This window comes from Haemorhous mexicanus, chromosome 2 (genome assembly GCF_027477595.1).
Source record: "Haemorhous mexicanus isolate bHaeMex1 chromosome 2, bHaeMex1.pri, whole genome shotgun sequence".
In the NCBI taxonomy this organism is placed as follows: domain Eukaryota; kingdom Metazoa; phylum Chordata; class Aves; order Passeriformes; family Fringillidae; genus Haemorhous; species Haemorhous mexicanus.
In genome coordinates, this window is record NC_082342.1 from 27,510,301 (window position 1) to 27,530,906 (window position 20,606).

Here is a 20,606-nt window from a genome sequence, read left to right on the forward strand (position 1 = left end):
TGGACAATATACATTGTGCCATACAAACAATTGAAGCAATAAATAAGCCATCATGTAAAATCAAGAAATGTCTTTCTAATAGGGCAGTGAGTGTTTGGCATGCACTCATTGATTTAAACATCAGCCAAACAGGTAATGATTAAAAGATGAGAAAATGCCTGGTCTCATTCAAGAGCCGAATCAACATGTTACAAAAATCTTCTATGTTTTTACAAAATAGCTCTCTGGATAACACCTGCTGAGGAGTGTCCAAGGCACTCGGGTAGGAAGTATTTGACCCTGCTGCCCAAAACCTCTCTGTTCAGAAAACAAAAGATATTTGGAGTCTTGCAGTTTTGCTAGAGCATGAGTCATGGCATGTATTAAGCAATAGCTCAGTCTTCCACAGCAAACAGTGGTCAGTACCCACACCAGAAAAAGGTGGGTCTGGTCCAGGATGGGAGCAACAGCAAAAACAGCTGCTATCTAGCACTATAAAAGCAGCCTTTCCCTGTTTCCATTGCATACTCCTGCCTCTGCTGGCCAGTGAAGCCTTTTTTGTATTCAGAGACACCCACTCATGTTTCTAAGCCTCTCTGTAGCCCAACCCAAAACCCAGTGTCAAACAGGCTTATGCTGAACCACTAAGGGTTTTCAAGTCGAACAAAAACAAATTGGAAAAAATACAGCATGGAGACAGTCTTTACAGTGAGCATTCTATGAGCCTGGCAGTAAAGTGACTGAGCATCTTACTGATTTGTGCAGTACTGCTTTTCTTTCAATTCACCTGCTTTTAAATAACACACTGAACTGTCTCAGGAGACTCCCTGGTTAGGGGTTCATCTCCACACAGCTCTTCCTGTCCATCTCCTTTTAGCAACCAGCCCTTCTTTTCCAGTTCTCTCAGTATGAATACCTCTGCAGGGAAAAGCTGTTTTTCTGTGCAATCCCCAATTTAATACTCTGACATGACATCAACATCATGCTGCTGTTCCTTCCTTTTAGTGAAGTTCTATCCCTGCCTTTCATGCCCCTTCTCCTTAAGTCATTCAATTTTCCTCTTCTCTCTGCCCCGCATCACCCTCCGTGGTGTGATTTGTGTTTCTTCCCTTTCCTCCTCTCCTGGAAACATGCCAGCAATACAGCAGAAGGGAGCACATTGAGAAAGGTTAGGCAAACACAACATTATGATCAGAATCAGCAACATATTGCTCATTAAACATTTAAAATCAACAGTTGCTGGCTTGATCTGCCAATATTGTGAGAAATGCCAGTTTTAGCTCAAGGTGCCTCCTGTTTCCAAAATGGCTTTATTTATGATGTGGAAGCTGGTGGCTGTGAGAACAAAACCCTACCTCCAGTGGCCAACAACACCCAAGCTACAGGCAGCTCCACGGAAAGTTCCCCAGTGAGCACCAATCGCTTCTGCCTCCCCAACACCCCTGCTGCTTTCCAGAAACAAATGGATGTGTAAGAGCACAGAAATGTGTTTGCAGGAGATAAATTATTTATCTGAAATTTACTGTTGTGAAGTCAGCGTAATTCTCAAATCCGCAGACATATTTTATGCACTGATAGGACATTTCAAACAGGGGCATTTGGACTCATTTCTTCCCTCCTCCTGCAAGTATTAACACAATAATGCTTCACCTGGAAAAGAAAAGAGCTGGTGCTGGAACTGGAAAAGCAGTCGGATAATAGGCTTGTAGTTTTGTATTGTGTCCCAGGAAAGTTCTGTTTCTTGATAAACAAACCAGCATAACACTCCTTTCCCTCCTCCCTCCAACCTCTGTGATATTTGCATTTATATTTTTTCTGCCTAGTCTACAAAGTTGATGCCTTTGGTAGTTGGAAAATCAAACTTTATATCATATGAGGTACAAACCTGACTACTGTGGGCAAATCCCAGAGCCCTCCAGCTCTGTCAGTGTCCGCTCTCCTGCCCTGCAGCAGTCCCTGCTCTCCCAAACCAGGTCAAAGACAGGTCACTCCTACACCCATGCACATGTCCACTGCATCATTACATGGACATTGCCCTTTCCTATGCTGGCTTCTGGGACATTCCTGCATCAATCAAGACCTATACAATTTTCCATTCTTTCAGGAACCCCTTGGTTAGTGCAGTGTACCTAAAACCATGCCATTGATTCAAATGGAGATTCTTTCTTCACAGAAAATAATTTTTGGGATTTTTTACCAATTATTCTGAAGGGAGTAGAGCTGGATCCTAGGTATCAATGTGAAGATCTATTCACTCTCAATTGCACTTGTTTGAAGCATGAAAAATAAGATTGTTCTCTGCTAACACAGGACTAAAAAGGGCAATTATAAAGCACACAGTTCACACAACAGATAACCAATTTCTGACAAGCTCTTGTCCACTGAACAATAACAAGTCCTGCAGATGCTCACAGGCACCCCTCATGGTCAAAACAGAAATAAATATGGCCCGGCCATGTCTCTCCCTTTGTTCTGCATGGGTGTATTTAAACAAGTGCATACTCAAAGAGAGGCCAATGGCTTGCCCAAGGCTCTAGTAATTCCAAAGGCAGCAGTAAAGACTGCAGTTTTTCAGAATGTGAGCATTATTGAGAAATCTGATGGAATGCTTCCAACAATCCAGAGGTCCTGCAGAGAACTCCCAAAAGCTCCTCACTTTAACAATAATTCTGTAAGTAGATGCACTCCCCTGCCCGCCACTTAAGAAACCTAATCACATACCAGATCCTCCATTAGAGTCGGCCACTCCACAGCACAGAAAAAGTAGGAAGTAATTTTAACTGAAACATGGTCTAAGAAACTTGAAATGCTGCCACTAGAGTTTTCAAAAGAAACAAAAAATAAGACTCCTTTTTGATATAAAACTAGTTACTCACTCTCCTTCTTACACCTGGCATCCCTTTTGTTTTTCAATCCAAACAGACACCTGACATTTGGTCAGATAAAACATGCTGGATTTTCACTGATTGGAGCAAGTCTTCACTGTGGCTTCAGCTGGCTATTTTTGTATGCTGTTTGATATTTAGCAGGAAAGATGGAGCTCTTCTTCCCACCCTTTCCTAGCTAATTACCAGTCACTGCTGTCGACAGGACTGCAGGGCCCTGCTAGGCTCAGCCCCAAAGACTGTGCTCTTACACTTACATTCTGTGGCAGCATCTGATGATGAAAAATTGCTGCTGCACCAGCTCAGACACCAGGCAGCCACGGAGATCTCACACTACTGCCCTGTTATGGCACCATGGATCTGGAAAGACCTGGGCCACACCTGGCAGGTGGCCCTCAAAGGGTGAGACAGGCTGTGGCACACCTACTCACCTTAAACAGAAATGAAATTGCCAGTGTTAACTGAGATAAAAGAAGTGGCTTTGGGTCAGTTTTCTCCAGTTTTCTAAACCAGAACTGAATGAGAACAGGTCTCTTACTTCATCAGAGGCATCCAAAGAGACAAAGCAGCAGCAGGTTTTGATAAACAGCCAGTGATTTGACTGACCAAGACTGTAAAGGAACATACATGTAATCTCCTGGATCTGAAAAATGTATGACTTGCAAAAACCACCAAAACCTGAAAGAAACCCTGCTGTAATGAAGCACAGATGATCTAATCTCTAGGTATACCAGATAGTTTAAACAGAAACCAAGCAAGTCCAAATTTCTACACATGGTACTGTAATGTGAGGACTGAAGAGAGAGCAGCTCCACAATGCAGCATCATGATTTTTCTAGAAACCCAACAGCATCCAAATGGTGTGCTCAACTTGCAGTAGAATTACACATTTTTGCAGTCCAATTATTTAATCATGTAATTGCCTGGAATTACTGTCCTAAAATGAGTGCTCAATTAATCTGCCCCTTTATTAGGCCAGGAAGCTCCCTGAGTCCCCAGGGGTACATCAGCCTGCAGACTCTCACGGTTCGAAGCGATGCTGCACTGCAGCAGCGTCAGAAACATCTCACAACCTCCTCCCGAGAGGGTTTGCTGAGGACTTGATCCTTCAGGCCACAGGTCTCTGTAATTGCCTGCTTTATCTGAACAAGGCGAAATAGCTGTGAAGGGATAACTTTTTATTGATTTAGTTAAAGTGATGTTACCTGTCCTCTAGTCAGTATTCTCCTATAATTTCCAGAGTGTTGTGTTTCTTCCAGAACAGGCAGATTAAAAGCAAAGTAAAAAATCATAATAAGCCAGTCATGTGCAACTCCATAACAGGCTCAATTTTAACATTACACCTTTGGTTAAATGGCTGCAACTTTGTCTTGTAGCCAAGCTCCGAGCTCCATTTTTAAGAATAGGTAGCACACCAAAAGCTATTTTCTTATGAGAAACCCTAGAAATAAGTTTCAAGCCTCAGAGAGAAGGATTAATTTGCTAGTAATGAAAGTGACACACAGGGAAAATGTAAAATCAATCTTGTGTTTAAAGGCAGAACAACACTGGCTCCACTTCCTTTTTTTTTCTTTCTCCCTCATTTTCCTCCCCTCTCCCCATAGTGGCTTGTTACCACTGAGCATACATTATGCACATTACCCACAAGCCTCTGTTTTGTTTAAATTAAAAAAAGAAACAGCGTTTTTAATCAATCTATTTGCACTCTTCTGCCACAACTCACAAAAGCAGTTTGATTTCTTTTCATTGCTCTCAAGAGAGCTGAACACAGATGACTAAGAAAACCACTGCAAACTAGTAATAATAATAGCAATAATAATGGTGACACCCCTCCCAAATTAAAAAAAAAACAAAAAACAAACCAAAAAAAACCACCCAAAAAAACCAGAAAGAAGAGGCATAGTTAGCCCTGATTGAAAACAGAGCAAAACACAGACTATGTAACCAAATGACAGATCAAACTTGAGCAAAACTACATGAACTAGCTTGTTCTGATCTTGGGCATCCCTCCCTCACACCACCAACATGTAAGATCAATGGCAAAACAACTGAGGGACTCTTCAGTCCTGTAAAAATCAGATTGTTTGTCTGCACTTTTTCTCCAATTCCTAGCAATTCTGCTAATGGGCATTTGGAAATTAAGTTATTCCTAGAAATTCAGATCCTGTCTTGTGTTTCACATACTACAATTCAAACGCAGAATTAAAAATAGCAGAGAAATGGTTAGCTGGTTTTGCTTGTAGTGAATCACAGCCATAATTCTACTGTTCAGATCTGAGGATTCCTAATTCTTTCCTTCTTTCTCCATTAAGACAACAGGAGGAAAAACAGACCATTGCTTAATAAGGCTATATCACGCTGAGAGCTCCTGCTCAGTTTTCTATCCGTAAACAATTTTACTCAGTGAAAGCCTTTTTCTTCTTCTTTCTTCAGCTGAAGAGAAAAGAAAAACTGCTTTTCTAAGAAGGAACCTTAAAACAGAACAAGGATCTCTTCACTGCTGAAACCCTAATGGGGGGAGACCTTGTAGCCACAGGAACTGGTTCCTCACTGCAGATGCTCTTCTGCCTTCTTTACCACCCTAAGGCAGTTCTACATCTGAAACACTTCACATGATCTATACACCAGCATGAGGTAGCCACTGCTAGTTGTATGAACATACTTTATTTTTTGCAGACTTAAATATACTCCAAGTCTCATATGTTTTAGACTCCTGGACTTAGTGTTCCAGCAGTAAAGATCCTGCCAACACAGTGATAGGTCTCTCTGCTCCAACCCCAATACATAACTTGTCCCTTTTGGCTATATGAAAGACATCCACGGTACATTAATGCTAAATTATATTCATAGTTTAAACTGTGAAAAAGATTTACTGTTCAAAGAAGTAAAGCCAGGGACCATATCCAAGATACAAATCTAGATGCTAGTTCAAAATGCAAGCATTTTTGGGTTGTCAACACCTTAGGGTTTGGTTTATACTTATCTCCAACCAAAATATTGCCATTTCCCCCTGCAGCTTAAAATGTGGAAAAGAAGGAAAGGTACTGATCATCTTCCTAACTGCTTCTTTGTAGCAACCATCTGCATAGGAAATAACGCTGGTATTTGTCATGAGTTTTAAGAGTATCATTAGATGTTCTGTATGCACATAAAGTCACTGGCTCTGGATGACTTAACTCTGTAGAGCCATAGAATGGCTGGAGTTGGAAGAGAGATTAAAGATCATCTGGTTCCGACCCTCTGCCACAGACAGTGATACCTTCCACTAGACCAGATTGCTTTAAACCCCATCTGGGTTTGCCTTGAATAGTTCCACAACTTCTCTTAGCAACCTGTTCCAGTGCCTTAAATACTCATACAGTAAAGAATTTCTTCCTTATATCTGATCTAAATGTACATTCTTTCAGTTTAAAGCCATTCCCCCTTGTCCTAAATGCCCTTGTAAAAATTCCCTCTCCAACTCTCTTCTTAACTCCCTTTAGGTACTGGAAGGGGCTCTAAGGTCTCCCTGGAGTCTTCTCTTCTTCTGACAGAGCAAGCCAAACACTCTAGCCTATCCTCATAGGTCCTTTTAGGACCTTTTTAATTACTTACAACCAGGCTGCAGAGTTCATGGCAACTGCCAATACTTCACTGTGCCAAGTGCAAAAAGAAACCTCACCACCTCTTCCTGTGTGCACTAAAATCAGATTGCTTTCCAAGATCCTGACATTATTCTGATTATTCTTTGATCTCCATGTCCAAATATGTATTAGAGATTCCCATCATCCTCTGCCTCAGGAACTTCATTCCTTTGCCTTTAAAAATCCTGATTATGGGCATAACATTGGTTGTAAAAATGAGACAGTAGAAGAAATTCCCGCTGATTTGCTAATTTTTCAAGGAAAAGGATGCTCTTCTCAAATGCCAGAAACACAGAAGTTTCATCAGAGAAAGCTCCATCTGCCTCATCCACCATGCCCAGCAGAAACAGTCCTGCCGCCTGGAAATAGGTTTTTGGCTTTTTTGCTGCTGATGCACAAGGTGAAAAAGAAAATCTCATTCACTTTTGTTCCGCTGGGTCTGTGAGGCTGAGAGAAATAGGCAGTCGTTTACATCTGCACGGTAAGAAGATGGGACTCAAATACAGGGGATACAGTGCTGCTTCATGAGTGTGTGCTCACATAGTAAAACAGGGATTAATGGATAAAAATCAGTCCAGCTACTATTAGAATTTCCAATAAAGCAGAAATCCTTTAGGATCTCCTGAGGAGAGACAGAACTCCCACCTCCCACGCAATGTCAGTTTATCACTGACTCACTGCACTGCAGGACAACCACAGGCCAGCAGACCCCTGTTTCAGCAGCCTTAATCCACCCCAGCATGCACAACAGGGTGCAGAGGTAGTCAGCAGTTTGCCTGCTCTCCTAGGAGGAGGAAGCAGCCTGGATACTCCTCTTATCTAGCTCCTGGAAGCTTTGGAAGAAAGGCTTCAGCAGCAAAGAGCTTCAGCTGTCTCCTCAAGATTTTTGAACAGCAGGTAGTTCAAACAGACTGCTCAAGTCTGAAACATCTCTGGTGTCAGGGTTGAACAGGAGAAGGAGAAGAAATGCTCTTTAGTGCTTGGACATATGAAGACTTTTGAAATCTACACAGTATTTTCTCCCCTGCTGAGTTTCATTTCCTAGCGAAGAGCAATCATTATATATATATATAAAAATAACACCTCACATTTTCACCATCATTCACCATTTTAAATCCCCATGCCTAGTGTGCAAATGCTTTCTGGGGAGAGATTTCCCTCCTGAAGTTTTGCTATCTAATCACCTTCATAAACAGACTGAAGAATGTTCTGTCGATGCACAATGCACAGAATGGGCAAAACCCTGCCCAGATGTCACCATTAACCTCTGCTACAGCCCCATTGATGCAATGCAGCTGATGGAGCCTTGCTGACATGCTCTGGAAGGGCAGACAAGAGCTAGGATTAAGGACAGGAGCCAAAATCTAGAGAGGTTCAGTGTGGAGCTTTCTGATGATCCTGAATCCCTTCTGAGTGCTGCAAAAGATCTTTGTGTGTGTTTATTTACATATAAATGCCTGTGTGCTTTTGCCTGTGATAGAGTATTTGGGTCTGCATGGGAAGGTGAGGAATAGGATCTCCTTTCCTTCCTTCTCCACTCAGAACTTTTTTATTTTCTTTTGCATTTTTTCTAGGTTTCCTTGGTTTGTGAAGCGCACAGGGCAAGATCCAGAGCTCCTGAGAACAGCAAAGCCCATGGCACTGAGCAGAATGGCTTGGATGGCTAGTACATCACGCACAATACTGCTCAGTCTTCAGCTGCATCAGCCCTCCTTATCTCAATCTTCAGCTTCGTACTGGTTTGGCAGTTCTCCTCCTCTTTACATCTTTGTTCTTCAAGCTGTATCAAAGCACCTGGGGCTTCAACCTCTTCCTTAGGCACCCTGCCCCCAGCTCTGCCAAGAGTCCTAGCAAGCACTGATAGAGAATGGAGAAAACCTTGATTTTTTTCTTTATTTTTCCTCCTCCTTTGCTTTGCAGGATCCTCTCCTAGATGAGTGGCTAACTGCCTAGAGCAGCTTTAATTCTTCTATGGCAACACTCTGCACTGCCAAGCATTATTCACAGAGAACAGAAACAGGATGGGGCAAATGTGGAGGGAAGGCAAGTGGCGAAAACCGAAAAAGAATGAGCAAATGATTGCAAACCAATGGGTGTCAGCAGACAGGAGGGGAGGGAAGGAACAGGGAGGCTGTGACTGAGCTGTTTATCCCTGAGTGCAGTCACAGTTACCATGCAACTGGGATCAGCAGAGCGATGAGGGGGGTGTTCTCCCCCAAGAAAGCTGTGAGCGGCACTCAGCCAAGTGCTGCCACCACACTGCCACCACCATCTCCCAGGGCAGCCCAGCCCACTCCTCCACTTGCTCCAGCCCTGGTATGCACTGATCTCTCCTGACCTGGTGGGGCACACATTTGCCAAGGCCCTGCAGAGCTGCTCAGCGCTTGGGCAGGGAAGCAAAGCTGCTTCTGCAGTTTTAAGTGGTGCTGTTTGTGGCACCCCAGAGACAGAAAGAAACCGGCAGCTGGGATGGAGGCAGGGCACTGGTTTGGTGCTGATCTCAGACAATGATGTGCTGCAGCACTGCAGAGGGAGTGCACTCTGACATTAAGGGCTCTCTGCCCTGTGCTGGAGGATGATGAGTGCATCTTAGTCAGGTGAGCTGATGGGATGCAGGGCTGCTGTCCCGGGGCATGGAGCTACATAATGCTGGGTTCCTCCGCCTGGCATCTGGGTCCAGCAGCCCAGGGTGAAGGGAAATTCCCACAGTACAATGGGGTCAGCTAAGCATTTGTAGATCACCATTTGTAGAGATGAGGTAGAAGAAATGGCTCCCTCTGGCCTGACACAGGCTATCCTCACAAGCCAAAAACACAGGAACAAGATGATTGGAGAAGCTAAGCCTGCAGAGCTGCTGTAAAAGACTTTTCCCTTGTTACTCAGTGAGGCAGGTTGACATCACCTCCAGATTACAGGTGTCCCATGAGATGCGACAGCTTGTCCCATATCCCTCCAGCCAGACATTCTGTCAGGTTTGCCCCTGACACTGAGTGCTGCACTCAAAACCCCTTTCCCTTTGTGGGATGGGCTTCTACCTAGCAGTCTGCCTGGAAGATGAGGCAAAACAGGGGGATTCCAGTTTAACATGGTCAGGCCCCTGACAGCTCTGTAAGGCTGCCCTGAGCCCCAGGGCTGATTGGCACTGCGGGGCATGTGGGCTGGTACGTGCCTCACCTGGTGCTCTGGGCTCCCCACCCTGGGGCTGACAGTCAGTGCCAAGCCCGAGAGGGGCTCCAGCTGGAAATATCCAGGGCACAGTGGGGGGCTGACAGGCAAGCGGAAGAAGAAGCAGATGTGGAGGCGATGTGGTGTGAGGACTATGTTTGACCTGCAATACAGCTAACATCAAAATCAATCTACCCACTGTAGCTGGTCCTCAATCCCTTGGTTACCCCTCCTCTTGAACACCTACAACAACATATTATTCCTTTCACCCTCTGCCAAACTCATCTGTCTTTTTGCTGTATCTGCTTTCACATCCCTTTCATTCCTCACTCAAATATCTCTCCTCCCTCCTTTTTGTCCAGTGTCTTTGTTTCCCCATTGTGCTTTCTATTTTTCCCATTTTATTTCTTGCACTCCCCACACCCCCTTATCTTTCAGTTGCCTCTGCTGTCCATCCTTTCCTTCATCATACTGGCCTAGCATTTTAAGCCAGCTAAATATCTACCCATCCTCCCAGCCTTTCACTGTGACATGTATCTGTGTGGCATATCTATTTATTAATTTCCTATATAGAAAATACCGGCAGGTTTGGTTTGTTGGTTTTTTTTGGTTTTTTTTTTGTTTTTTTGTTTTTTTTTTTTTAACTTGTTTCTCTCTCCCTCTCCTCATCATTATGAGAAAATAATGAGCTGTTTGGTCTGTTTTACTTGTTGATGGGAGGAGGGGAGAGAAAGGAAGGGCATGTGGGAGTAACAAGCCAGGTGCCCTGGATTGTTTGCCTGGAAAGTTCTTTCCTCTTTCTTCCTTGCCCACTGTGGCCTCATTTATCTAAGGATGTAGCAGCTTTTACTGTACGTTATGAAAAAGCCTAAGAAAGCAATCATTCTGCAGAAGAGGAGCCAAGAGAAGCCATTAGGAACACAGGGGCTCTCTCCTAATCATTATCTGACACTTGCCCAGGGCTGGCAGCTTGCAAGCAGGTTTATGATTGTCTCCCATGGCCCATACATGGCCTTACATGAGGATTTTTCAAATGCTTCCCTGATTCTGGATGCTCATAGGGAAATATGTCTTAAACTATGAGTTGAAATAGGAGATAAAAATAAGAGGACCACTGCTACCTCTTCCAGCCTTGTGGTCCCACTGCATCAGTCACTGTTTATTGCTGTTGCCATCTGCTTGCCATCCTTGCTTGTGGCCTCAGACCCTCTCCTGCAGGTAGGTAACACTGCTGTCTCCTGCACAGTCACAGACCTTGTCCCTGATCCCATATCCTTTTCCTTTAGACTTTTATGGCTCTGCTGCTTTCCTAAGCACATTCCCAAACTGATGTCTATCACAGCAGACACCAAGAGTCCACTTCAAGCTCGCCCATGCCATCTGTGCCATGACAGACTCCTTTAACCCTCTGCTAGTGCTGGTGAGAACCTGCCAAGGAGAAAAGTGAGCAACACACCTCAACACTCAGTGGTAGCTCAGCAGTTAACTTGAAGTTGACCAGGCAAAAACTTAAGATGTTAAGCAAAGTATTTTTATTCCCTCCCCTTACAATTGGCCTGAAATATCATGACAAGCATTATTTATCTTATTAAGTACACTACATTAACCTTGCAAATATGCTAATGAACGAAAGGCGCTGCCTTAGCATCTTTTTAGAATAGGAAATTAAACATGTTCATCAGAAGGCTTTTAATTATTATTATTTCTTAAATGCTTGTGTAATGCAACAGTTCATCTGCTAGGGGCATCAGAGGAGAAGGATGAGGTTTATATGCCTCCACCCTCAGAGCTGCCCCCAAAATTCCATGTGGGTATTCCTACCTGACTTATACATTAAGGACCTGCTCTGTCCTGCAGCTGCACTCCTCGCCCAGGGATGGGAAGAGCTGAAAGATCAGGGAGGCAGAGAAGGGAAGAACAAACTGCGTATCTCTGCTGAGATATTGCTTTGGCACTCAAAAGGATGCAGGTGCAAGTGCTGCATGCTGGAGGAGGACTGCAAACAGAGGGAAAGGGCCATGTCCTTTGCTCAGGATGAGCTTCCAGTAGCTTCCCAAACATGTGATACAAACCCTGATCTAGGAGAGCCTGATAGCTGTCTCAATTTGGCACTGGCTTTTAAAAATAACATGCTTGGCCTGAGCAAGGTGTCTCCTTGTCTCCCTGTGCAGGCAGTGAAGAGGGAGAAGTGCCCAGGAAGCCCCTTATCCCAGTGTCAAGCCAGTACAATGGCTCCCATCTCCCAGTGCCTCAGGCACAGAGTCCAGCTTAGACACAGAGCAGGGGCAAGGCCTGCATGGTTGAACCAGCCCCAGTGGGGGTCAGGGTGCTGGCACAAGGCACCTCTGCACCCTCTTAGCTGCTGGCAGAGTTTTGAGCTGGTGCCATCACAACTTCTTATCCCAAGAACACAGCCAGCCCTACCACATGCCAAGACTGGCACAGCCCAAGCACATCTCCTGTTGACTAACAGCCCTGAGCTGTGGGCTGGGACAGCTCTTGGGCCATCTGGGAAAGCACCAGAGAGTGCCACTGCTGAATGCCCTCCTGTGTGTCAGTGAGTGCTTACTGCTGGCTCACAGCTCTTCCCTTCAGTGGGCTCCTCATGGCTCCCTTTCCCATGCTGACAGACATACTCTGCTCCCCTGGCTGCCTACATCTCTTACCTGGTGAGAAGCAAAGAGAACAAGATTTTCAAGGGTGGCTTGACAAAACTTACTCCCACCAGTTATGAAGCTGTGATTCTCTCAGCTTGTTCTGCCCAAGGTCTGATCCAGGGTGACTCCCCACCATGCCTGGCTGTGCTGCTTCTTCTCCACCCAGACAGTTCTTTCCGATGAGTTTCCACTGCTTCCCTTACCATGAACTGGCTGTCATTGCTCCTGTGGCTCCTCACAGGGCATGATCAGCTCAGCTGGCCAGGCAGTACAGTGACAAATGCACTTTTTGATTATTTCTGGATTTTTTTTTTTAATGGTGGTGTTATTGTTGCAGGCTGAGGGCAGCTGCTTTCACAGCTCTTTCACAGCTGCTGCAGCTTGCTAGTGTACTGCAGCCAGCATCACCCAGGAGATAAGGCCAAGGAGCACAGCTCTGCACTGCATACTATCTATCTAAGCTTTTTTCAAGCTTTTACGTTGTTTTTTCTCCGAAGAAAAATCTTAAGAGGTCATATTTAGCCCAGTATCCAATGTCATTCTGGAGTGTGCTCTGATAAAGGAAAAAAAATCATCCCTCAAGCGGTGTAGAGGTGAGGAAGCTTATCCCATGCCTCTGCATGGGATCTGTCACAGCAGGATCAACCAAGGGAAATCAAAAGCTCAGAGATTTACCCAGACGCAGAGAAAGGGATGATATTATCCAACATGACATTACATGTTCTTTCTGTAACACAAATCAGCTTCCATTGGTCAAAAGCTGCTCTCCTCTGACATGATAGTCTTCCAGAACAGACTGCAGTGCTGCAGGAGCTCTGAGCAGATTTTTCAGTGTGTTCGTTTTCCCGTTAAAATTATTTTCTCTTTAGTCATCACTCCAAGGCTGTCTTTCTGGGAGAGGCTGAGGCAGCACTAACTGGGTGCAGACCCACAGATGGCTCCCTGATAGTGCCTTGCACTGGCATATGGCAAATAAGGAGTTGTGTGCCCTATTCTCAGGCAGCAACAACGAGCTGCTCCCTGCTGTGTTTTCTGATGGGCTGTGCTTGGACAGCACAGCTATGCTGGCCTTCTCAGAGCTGCTGTCTGTGTGCTGCCTCCTCGTGAACTGGATCTGCATTAGAGCAAGTATCTCACCAGCTTGGGCTGCCTTGAAACACAGCTCCAGTATCTCCTGTGATGGAAAGTTTTAGAGGACAACTATTGCAACACCTGGGACATGCTGTTTGATGTCTGCCCAGTCCTGGGATCTCAAAGGCAAAAACCAAACCAGCAATCAGGAACAACCCCCACTGAGGTAAAGGAAGTCTAACTCCATCCCATGCTGATTTTTCACTCACTGTCCTTAGCCCACCTGCCCTTTCCCATGGCCCTTGGCCCCCTCTGCCAGCAAACTTGCCACTCCATAGTCATGGTTAGCAGAGATGGAGAGACAGCTTCTGAGCTCTCCTGTGTTTCTGATGGGGAGCCCCAAAGTGAGCCCCTGCACCCAGACAGATGTATGCAAATCCTCCTGGAACTATGTGAATTACATCTTCAAGGCAATCATTTCCTCAGTCCCCAGTCACACCTATGCCCCTGCACACTGGGTTATTTGGGCCCAAGCTGCACTTGATTCCACTGTGCAGATCATGGCGTTGGAGAGGAGCAGTTGCACCATCAGAGCTGAGAGATGGGATATGTGAGAGGTATAGGGAGGGAAGGAGAGATTTGCATGGGGCAGAATGAGGAGACAGAGACTAGAGACACACACATAAGATAAAAAGTTTCTTGTTTACAAAGAAGGCACAAAAGATGGTGGCATGGCCTTCTTTGCCCATGGCAGCATATTGTCATCCTTGTCATCCTCTTGGAAACCTTGCCAGAAATGCCATCATGAGAGAGAGACTGAGGGGTGCTGGAGGTAGAGCTACTGGCATGTTCCCTTTCTGGACATGGCACAGGGCACTCTAGGGAGTGGATCTGGTCTCTGGCATTTCAAGGACTGAGTCACAAATCACTGTTGTTATATTTTTCAATATGCTCAGTTGATGCTACAGAATGGAGCATCAGGTAAACATGGAAGAGGTTTATAGAGGGATGGAGGGAGAAGAGAGGAAGGCATCTGTGTGTGTGGGAAGGAGGGGGCTGTGGTTGCAGAATAAAGTAATTTGCTGAGAAGAATGCAGCAATTTATTTTGAGCTACTACAACTGACCAGTGCATTCCCTTTCATCTGTGTCTTATCTCTTCCTTTCTAGTACAATCCTTGGGCAGCCCAGGGGCTGCCTCCCTCCTTCTCTGTGGATAGTGCTGACTTGGGAGGCTAGAACAGGCCACTGTTATCAGCAGAGCTGCCCTCATCGCAGCTCCTTTTTCCCCTGATTCCAACTTGCCAGCGGAGAGAGCACAATGCAAACCCTGAATTTATAGCCAAGCTTTTAGTGGGAGCTGTTAGGTATAGAGGTCTCCCTTTTTCTCTTTGGGCTCTCTAGCAACAGTTTAATTCCATCCTAGTCTGTGAATAATTAATAGGTAGTTTTTACTGACCTCAGATTTTTTGGTTCTTTTTCTTCTTTTTTTGCTGAGATTCCTCGTACTCTTCTTTGGTACTGCAAGGCCATACTTGCTAGTTATTGTGCAGTGCCATGCACCCCCATGGTTATGTGTCCCCTGCACCCTGTTGAGAAAACTGCTCTAGAGGTGAACGCCAGCAGCACTAAAGGAAATGAATGACTGAACAGAATTGGCTCGGCCCCCTATTACCTTACTTAATAGTCTCCCTGCTTGCTCTGGAGAAGGACTGCTCTGGTTGCAGGCCAGAAAGCAGAAAGAGAGGTTGTGGGAACCCCCTCAGTTTTGATTTTTCTACTACACAGTTAAAAGAATGGTCAGAAGTTTTTTTAAAGTTGACCTGCTCAGGGTAGACTAGCAAAGACCATGACAGGAACTGGATAGCAATGCTGGAAAAGCGGGGAAAAAAGAGCAAAAATAAAAGAATTTTGATAAATAAAAGATTATACAATTCATTTTTTATGCAGGAACATAGAATGCACTGGCCAACTCTTTCCTGATGGTATAGCCTCCCAGCTGGCATGGCTCCCAGGGGGATGCCTGCTGTGCGTGCAGCACACAACTTTTCTGCAAGCAGGAGCCACTTGGCTGAAGACCCAGGGGTACACTGGCAGTCCTGCTCTCACACACCCTCTTCATCTCATTGTCATGACCCTAGGCCACTAAGGCATGAGTCACAACACAGGCAAGGATTGCCCTCCTCAGAACACTCAGGACTACCACAGTGCTGGCCAGGTGGAGCACAGGCTGACTTTGTACCTTGCTATTCAGTGCATTGCATCCACACAGTAATGACCAGCAGACTTTGCTCTGAGCTGTGGTGCTGTTTCAATTGCCTCTGTTTCTCAATCCCACAACCTGGTTTGGGGGCAGGAGCATGGAGGAGGCTTTAAACAGCACAGCTCATGCAGGAGGGCGTTCCCAAGAGTAGCCCACACTCAGTGTGCTGTGCTCAGGCCAGAAGGTCAAAACAGGCAGCGCACACTGGGCAAGAAAAATTGTTCCTTCCTTTGGAGCCTGAAAGGAGAAGGAAAGTCTCTGGAAGTGCTGAGCCCTAGTACCTGAGCTCTTTTTAGAAAATTAGTTCAGACTGACTAGCTTCTACTGGATTTCAATTCAAGTCCCAAGAAAGAGTTTATATGGTATGATTAATTTGCTGTACTGATGAAATCGTAAAAAAAAGTCTCCAAAAGCTAAATTTTCATTTAGTCTATTTATTTATTTTTAAATTGCATGTCAGTGTCTATGCCAAATGCCAACAGTCAATACAGGACTTAGATGATAATAAGTGTAATGTTAATTACATGCTTATTGTTACTCACTTTTTAATAGCTCTTTACATGCAATCAAATAATAAAGCAAAACTGAGGCTCTTTGCAAAACATACTGTTCCGAAGGAAGCACACAAGAAGGCAGAAAAGTCTCCACAGAGAGCTCCAGACCTCAGGTGAGGTTCCTAACACTGATCTCCAGGTCTTCTGACAACACAGCCCCAGCAGCTAACCTGGTAACCTGGCAGACGATACTGGCAAAGAGCAGAGCTATGTATAAAGACACCAGAATCTTTTCATCCGTGATCCCCCAGCCCCATGCTCACAACCATTCACAAACCAGTAGGAAAGGCAAAGCAGCTATCTAGAGAAATACCTCTTTGCCTTCCCACCAAAACCACCTTGCTCATAGCAGAATTTCCAGTTGTCTGCGTGTTAAATTGTTACGCTGCAGTATTTCACTCCTTGGTAGGAGCAGAAGTCTTACTCAATAGGAAAAAAAGAATTCCTGCTCCTCAGTTTGTACTAACCTTGGAAAAATCCAAGAAAAAATACATAAAAAACCCTCTGATGATTTTAAATGCAGGAGAATGATGCTATATTTGAGGAGTTCTTCAGCCCTATAAAGCTGGACTTCTAATTAGTAAGGCACCTGGATTTGTTGCAGAAGGCATGCAGACAATGCAACTAGTACAGTGAGCTAAAATGTCCTAAACCATTTCCAAAACATTTCATAGTGCCAGACACAATCATGTCTTTAATAGTAACACACAACAGCATAAAGGATTTACCAACACAAATTGCAATATGTTGCCTTACTCCTGCATGACAGGGTTACTATATGGAGCTTGTTCCCCTCAACAGAGCTGACAAAGCCAGATGCCATCCCTGGCAGCAAGCATCGTATATCTGGGGCAACTTAAGGACCCTCTGATTGAAGGAAATCCTCCTCCTACCAAACACAGACTGACTGGCAGCAAAAATGCTTCATGGCTGTTTTTTCAGTCTTAATGACTGTAACAGCTTCTGCAATCTTTGTAAGGGAAGCGGCCAAGAAGGGGCAGGAGATTGATTGTCACTCAGCTCTTGCCATATTACAAAAGGAACCACAGAGTGAGGGATGCGCGGGAAGCCTCAGGGAAGGGAGATAAGGGAACAGAGGGGAAGAATACAGGCTTAAGAGATACACTCCCCACCTAAGCCTGGCTATGGGAATCTAATGAATGCAGATCTTTCTTAATATGCCTGAGTGTTAGAAAAGTTAGGCTTTCTGTCTTGCAACATGAATCCAGTCCTGGCCAGCAGGCAGTAACCATAAACAAGTCTCTTTTTCTGGACTGAAACTGGCTGCCTGTCCAGGTTAAGGACCTGACCCAAGGGGTCTCACGTATGTAATACATCTGGAGAAGCATTAGTGCAGCCTGTAGAGTTGCCTGTCAGGAGCAGAATTCTGCCTGTGGAAGGACACATAACATCTGTCCTAAACTTCACTTATATAGGGCTTCTCTCCTCCCTCTTCCATCTGCCCTATTTTAAAGCATCTATTTGGTATTTGCCTCCAAGCCAGAGCCTTCATGCTCTGCAAACACAGGCACACAAAATGATTGAAACAGCTTTGGAATAGGATATCCAGAATATAATGAGCAGGGGAGAGGAAAAACTTAAAGGGAAGAAAAAATCAGCCAGCCCAGCAAACAGCATTTAAATCTCTCTCTTATTCTCTTATTCCCTTATTCAGTCATTTCTATCTTGCTTTGAGTGCGCTGTTTTTATCTTCTTCACTCTCATATAAAAGCCCAGCTCCCCTAGTGAGTGTGCAGATGATGATTTGGCATTGTCCAGGACTATTATGCTGTCAGCTCTCAGAGAAAAAAAGGCTTGTAAAAATCCTGTAGTCAGACAAAGGCAGAGCATGTGGCTCAGGACAGTTTGTACTGCTGTCTGCTAATAACCTTTCTGAACAATAGGTTACATGGAAAGATCTTTCACTGAACATGAAATTCCTCTTTCAGCTTCACCTTCACTTACTCCTAATTACTGCTCCACTCTCAGTTATACACATGCTATATATGCAAATCCTCTTTCAAACTCTTTTGTGCAGAAAATCAGAGGTGCACTTCCCTCCCCCTGGCCCTGTTCTAGTGCAATCTTACACTATCCTTGCACAATCCATCACACACTCACTACTACTCCCAGTTCAGGTCTACATGCAAATTCATTCACATATGTGGTCTTCACCATTCCCAGCAATTTGGCTCCTGCTCAGCTCCCAGGTGTATGGAGCTGAACTTCACATAGGCCATTTTTCTTTCTTCATTTCTTCAGGAATAGAAATTTGATAGAAAACAAAGAAGAGGCTCAAGATAGATATTTCTATTAAAGACCTAAGGTAGAATCAACAGTTTTTTCCAAAAAACAGAAAATCAGCAAGTGTTCTCAAGGCAACTTGAAGAGGTCAAGAACTGGCAGGTGAAACAGTGGTGTGATCAGACAATTGATCCAGCTTCTCCTTGAGTCTTAGAGGTGCCAAGTTCATTGCGGCCCAAGTTACAAAGACTGGTTCCTATGCTTGGCTTGTTGGCTGGTTCCTATACTTGGGCCCTGGCAGAAGAGCTGAGGTGACCTATCTCAGACAATTTATGACATTGTGCTCTCCAGCATTTGCCCTGGTGCAGATTACCAGCTTCCTGACAGTGCCAGGAATAAGCACATTATGTGCCTGTGCATCAACTGTCCCTGTTTACAGCACTGGAGCGCTGCTGATTTTGGGTTTGGGCTAAGGTCCTGGACTGTGAAAGTGAGCTGGAGTGTGATCTTTCTGGCAACTCAACTGTAGGGAGAGTCCCTCATTCCCACTGTGCACACAGTCAGCTACCAGCATCTCCGCTATTCTGCTAGAGGAGCCTGCAACCACACACAGCCAGTTCTGAGAGGACCTAGTTTACAGGAAAGTTTGAAATGGTTAAATCCGCTGAGTGCAAGCTGCTTTCACTTTGAGATAATCCTCAAATGAGTGCAAGGAAATGGCAATATGAAATGAATCTGTGAAACTGGTACATGCACAATGTGGCACAGCAGAACCTGAAAAGAAGACTGGAAAAGCACTTGGAAGTGCTCTTTGCTGTGTATGCACCAGATCAATGCACAGTAACCCAAACACAAAGAACAGGCAGGCTCTGACCTCTGCTACGCCTGCCTAACGCCAGGTGTACACTGCACCATCTCAGACAGGTCAGCACATGGCCTGGCGGCTTTACAGGGAGCAGAAGCAAGCTGTGGGCTTGCAGGCTTTGGGTGTTGAACTTGTGAGCTGGGCCTCACTCCTGTACTCTGTCATGCACTCACAGCTGGGGACAGAAAAGCTGTGTGGAATCCAAGGGTTTGCAAGTACATTGAACAACAGCAGCATGCACTAGGGCTGTGCTGAAGGTGAGAACGAGGGCTGCAAGGAGAAGCAGCTTTCTTTAAGCTCTGAGCTCTTTTCTGAGCAGGCAATGTCCTGCTGTTACCAGGATGCCTATTTCAAATAATGCTGCATTTATTTTAGCTGACAAAAATTTGCCAGAGCTGGTGACATAAAGGCTCATGCCTATTGAGACAAGAACCTAATTCAGGCAACCAAATAAGGTGTAGATAAGGGACACATCAGGCTCAAAATAGCTGGAAAAAGACCATATGAGCTGAAAACCTGAGTGTGTAGGACAAGTTTGGTGTTCTCTGAATGAACTGAATGCATCTAACCTAAATGTGGCACACTTCTCCATCCCCTTTAGCACTGCAAACATTTAACCAGCCCCATAAAACACCCTGAGTGCATGAAGAAGTGCTTACAGCTAATGAATATGGTGTCAGGGGCCTTCACAACCTGCTCACTGGAAGGTGGAGGGGGAAGGGACAGGGCAAAGTCTCTCAGGCTGGAGGTGGTCACAGAGGCTAACACCAATCTTTTTGGGGTGCTCTAGTGTGTGTCAGCATCAAGGACAGGTGGCCAAAATCCACAAGCAGGGGACATAGCCCAATGGCAGAGAGGGGCAGGGAATCAAGAAGCTCGGGGGACCTGCAGTAGCAGATGTTAGTTTGCTTCTTCCACTACAGCTTCTTATGACCCATTCCTGCCAGCTTCCAAGTTAAGGTTCACTCATCATACACTCCCACCGAGTCCTGCTCGACTGTAACAACACCCCATCACTTCCTGAGCTCTCACACACAAGACCAACACTGTGTATGTAGCTTCTGGCTTATATTTTCTTCTTACTCATGTTTTTCTTTTCCTCTCTTTTTTTTCATCCTCTTGTGCTAAGGGATCATGACTAGAATGAAATCCTGACATGCTTTCAAACCCAAGGTATGTTTTACAGTCCCTAGATAAACCATCCCACACTTCTCTGGAAAACATGAATGTGTTTACTTCATGACATCTGAAGTATTCTGTCATTATTATTAAGTGGAGAAGAGCATTCAAAGGCTCTGATGT

The 20,606-nt window shown here is 45.0% G+C and overlaps 1 protein-coding gene and 1 long non-coding RNA gene across 5 annotated transcripts in view; one reads left to right on the forward strand and one right to left on the reverse strand.

The window, feature by feature from the left end:
• Nucleotides 1–20,606, reverse strand: part of LSAMP (limbic system associated membrane protein) — a 991,767-nt gene that overhangs the window by 51,688 nt on the left and 919,473 nt on the right. The gene's annotated exons all lie outside the window — the stretch shown is intronic.
• Nucleotides 1–20,606, forward strand: part of LOC132323134 (uncharacterized) — a 53,632-nt gene that overhangs the window by 25,084 nt on the left and 7,942 nt on the right. For both annotated transcript variants that reach the window (XR_009485263.1, XR_009485264.1), the window contains one exon: nucleotides 8,062–20,477. This is a non-coding gene — a long non-coding RNA (uncharacterized LOC132323134). The remainder of the gene's footprint in view (nucleotides 1–8,061; nucleotides 20,478–20,606) is intronic.